At 39.8% G+C, this 4286-nt stretch overlaps 1 long non-coding RNA gene across 1 annotated transcript; it reads right to left on the reverse strand.

Moving 5' to 3' along the window:
- Positions 1-1513: 1513 nt before the first annotated feature.
- LOC147580106 (uncharacterized) lies at positions 1514-3766 on the reverse strand. The gene is made up of 2 exons (XR_015252537.1): positions 3009-3766; positions 1514-2846 (listed from the first exon to the last, which is right to left on the reverse strand). It is a non-coding gene; the product is annotated as an uncharacterized LOC147580106 (long non-coding RNA).
- Between the last annotated feature and the right edge of the window lie 520 nt (positions 3767-4286).

Here is a 4286-nt window from a genome sequence, read left to right on the forward strand (position 1 = left end):
CCAAAGAGTAAGTTTTTTATATAATTTCTATAATAAAATTTTTAAATACTAAAAAAATAAAATAACTGCAGTGGTTTCTATTTTCATGATTGGAGTCTGCCTAACTTGTGAATTATTTTCTCAGTTGGCAAAGAAAGCACTAGCTTTGCCAACTGTGATAGGCAAAATAAGGAACAATAAATTTAACAATGTCAGGTGAAAAAGGAGGGGACAAAAACAAAAACTATATCAAAACCTTGAAGATATGATTAAGAGTCCACAGATGAAGAGATAATCCTGGTTTATATGGCTTAAATGTAGTCACACGTGTACTTTTAAGAGGAAGCAGAGGGAGGCTTGAAGACAGGAAAAAGAGAAATCAACAAAACCATGGAAGCAGAGGTTAGAGTGAAGTGGTCACAGGCCATAAATGCAGGCAGCAACCAAAGCTGTAAGAGGCAAGGAAAAATGTCTCCCCTAGAGCGTCTGGAGAGGGTACAGCTTATTGGCATCATGATATCATCCTGGAGAAACTAATTCAACTTCTGGTCTTCAGAACAATGGCAGAAAGAATTTCTGTTGTTTTAGGCCACTGATCTGTGATAATTGTCCAGAAGCAGTACGAAACAAATCCGCCAACCACGATGAAGGTTTAAAGCCTGAATATGTTTGAATCTAAGTTATGAACTGACTCTGCACTCTGACTAGCTTTTTCTTTTCTTCTGTTGAATACATTCTCGCCTAAGTATGAGAAAGCAGTTGAACTAAGAATAACTGCACCCTTTCTCTCTTCTAACTCAGTTTAAGAAGAAAGAAAACAGTAAAATGTAAACTGCCCTTCCCTCTGACTCCTTATCAGTCTTGGAGGAAATAGACCAATCAAGAGTCGCCTTCCTTCTACTGCACAGGAGCTAGTGTATAACCATATAATCAAATAATCCAAGCTGACTGAGGTGTTGGGCTACAATACTGACCTTTCTTATTCAGATATTTTAAACCTAATTTAACCTAATGACTTTCCCTACAACAACAAACCAGTTAGCTTATAACTGACCACCATAACTCAGCCAAGAGGTATCATTCTCACCATACCAAATCACCAATTATATCCATCCTTAGGAAGAATATGAGATATCTTGAAAATACCCTGCCCTTGAGCAGGGTTGGGAGAATTAGGGAATTAACTATTTATGCAAATTCTTTCCTTACATTGATTCTATCCTCAACACTAAAAGAATTACCTTAAAAACACCTGCACAAATAATGTTTAATTCCATCAAAACATGAAGCAAGTTATCTACACAATAAATGTTAATCTAAATGCCTTCTGCAATCCACTAGTAACACTTCAGTAAGGTGCATGATGAATGTATATGACAAAAATTCCCACATATCCCACAAAGAAAGATTTCAGTCATGAGGAACAATAAAAATTAAGTGTCTAGGAATAAGTTTCTTTTCCTTAAAACAATGGAGCTTTATTGAAAAACACATAGATAAACAGGTAAATACTATATTCTTCAATAACCAAAGATTTTAGGAGTTTATTCTTCACAAGTTATAAATTTAATGTAATCACAAAGCTTAAATAAAAATTCTAAATAAATAGCAGAATTCACCTTTTCCTTCTTTCATTAATAAACATCTACTGATGATCAACTATGTAAAACAGTTTGTGCTATATGAAAATGATTAAAGGATACAACTTTCCCTTCTAAATTATTTGAGTATAGATATAAGCACATACTAACAAAATTTTGAAGAGTCTAATTCTCCACTCAAATTCTTCACTAAAACACTTCTGCTTTTAATTTCCCTCAAACACACATGAAATACATACCATCACTGGGCTCTCAAGAAAATCCCAAGACACATTATCTCAACAAGAAAATAATCAGAACACACAGAAAGGACTGTCAAATATGCCAGAAAGAGAGAAGAGTAAGGAAGTTAAAATTATAACTGTGACCCTTGAAAATCTCTCATGGAGCTATTAAAACTCAGGTGTTAGAGGAGAATGCTCAATTCAGGATATAACATTGAGTGGAAAAAATCAGAATCCAAATTACATTAGGATTTAAGAAGAGAGTAAATGAAACATTGATAATAAATTAGCTGGGTACACAATTATCAATTTCACACTTTGCTTTTTACATATTTTCTATATTTAGCACACAATGTTTTATAACAGAACAAAAGCAACATCTGCAGTACTGGAAAGATAAGGGTTGAAAGCTAATGCATGACAGGAATGTGACAATTTACCAAGAAGCTGTTTGTATGACAGGAGTCTGAACAGCAAATGTAAATCAGCTTTAAACCTGAATTGCAAAATAAAACCTTACTAACTCCCTTCAAAAATCCAATAAGCAGCAATGATTCAACGAAATGTTCTAACCCTGTCTGGGTCATCTCGATCCCAGTTGTCTTCAGTTATGCTTTAATGTCTAACACATTAGCTTCCACCTGCAGGCAAACAATAGCACAAACGATCTACTTGAAGTTCTGTGTCAAAGGACAGGGGCTGCCCAGTCACAGGTTTGGGTGCAGGCAGCAGGTGTCTGGGACGCAATGTGCACTTGCTGCACAGAAGTAGACAGCTGAGTCTGCAGGCTGGGCGGCTGCGATGTGCAGGGACAGATGCTTGGCCGTCTTATTCAGTAAAACAGTGAGTCTTTGGTCTTCTTTTTTGGCCACACTTGAACGAATGTCTATAATGAGCTGGGGACCTTTTCCAAGTTCTTGCTTATACCAAGGGAAGTAGACTGAGGCACTGTCTGAGTAACTACAGGTGATAACAGAGCTGTTTCCCTCCTGGACACTCAGGGTGGAAGGACTCTGCTCCACATTCTCTCCTCGGCTGAGCCCTGTGCAGAAAGAAAAGGTCAGAGAAAGGAGAGCAGTTCCCGCGTTATTATGCTTCAGAATTCCCCTTTTCTCCACTACCTGGAGGAAACCTGAGTAAAGCCAGTCTTGACTTTTCAAGACTATCCACTCATTACACTGTTTCTCATAAACACTCAACTCACAGTGCAGTGGCAGCCACAAGAGCGTGATGAAAGCCCCCTCGGATGTCCTCATGGTTCCTCCCAATTACAATTACGATCACTTTCAGAATTGCCACCTCCAGCCAGCACAGCTACTTCTAGTACCGGCCCGCCCTTCTTTCCTGCATCAGTCAGAGTGGTTTCCCACGTGTCCACCAGCCAATAAGGAGACGACTGTGCTTCTGCCAGACCTACTCATGCAAATGCATTACCATGGACCCTACGCCTGGTCTGCGGCAGCTCGGGTGCACCCTCCTGTGGTCACGTCTGTACTGAACTCACTGGGGAAAACCTTCTTCCCCTACCCCGAGCCTCTGAGGGACTCAGACGCATAATGGCAGCAATACGTCAAACAAATTACATCCTAGACTAGAGACTAGATGCACAGGAAGAATGTAAACATTAAGATTTATACCTCTGCACACTACTGAGTCACTGTTAAGTTCAAAAGAGTAGATCCTGTTGCCGTTTATTCAATGATGGGCCTCGTGTACATGTTTGAAACGAGGAAGGAATCATGATTCACTGTCTTAAACAAAGAACATAGAAAACCTTCCCTTTCTGCCAAATCTACCAGCCTCATTTGTCTGTTATGGAGAAAAAGTTTCCTAAAAGGAACATGTAAGCCAAAGAATAAATATTTCAAATGCCTCTTATCTCAGACTCTGCTCCTCTGAGCTGGTCTTGCTTGTGACCTGGCAATCTCCAGAGAAGTGACATTACCAGCAGTCAAAATGCGGAATCTTCATCAGTTAATATGACTGTCCTAAAAATGTCAATGATAAAAGAGCAGGGGGACAAGTCCATGAGTTAGGAAGGAATTTGACCCATAGACTTCGTTGATTTGTCATGGGAAATCTGACATGCCATAAGAAATCTACTCCTATTGCTACGTGGATTATATACTGCAAAGTATTGGGGGAAAGAATAGAAATTCTCACAATACATGGGGCTTCAGTTTCAAAACATGTAGCTATATGTAAATTTATTCTACAGATGTTTTTATTTTCTGATATCAAAAGGGTTTCCAGGTCCTAAATGCAGTAAGTGACTCAAATCCTTAGTGGAGGTTCCTCTAAAGTGTAAGCCAACTAGGGGCGCCTGGGTGGCGCAGTCGGTTAAGCGTCCGACTTCAGCCAGGTCACGATCTCGCGGTCCGTGAGTTCGAGCCCCGCGTCGGGCTCTGGGCTGATGGCTCAGAGCCTGGAGCCTGTTTCCGATTCTGTGTCTCCCTCTCTCTCTGCCCCTCCCCCGTTCATG

Source organism: Puma concolor, chromosome B3 (assembly GCF_028749965.1).
Source record: "Puma concolor isolate L17-30 chromosome B3, mPumCon1.1.hap2, whole genome shotgun sequence".
Taxonomy (NCBI): Eukaryota; Metazoa; Chordata; class Mammalia; order Carnivora; family Felidae; genus Puma; species Puma concolor.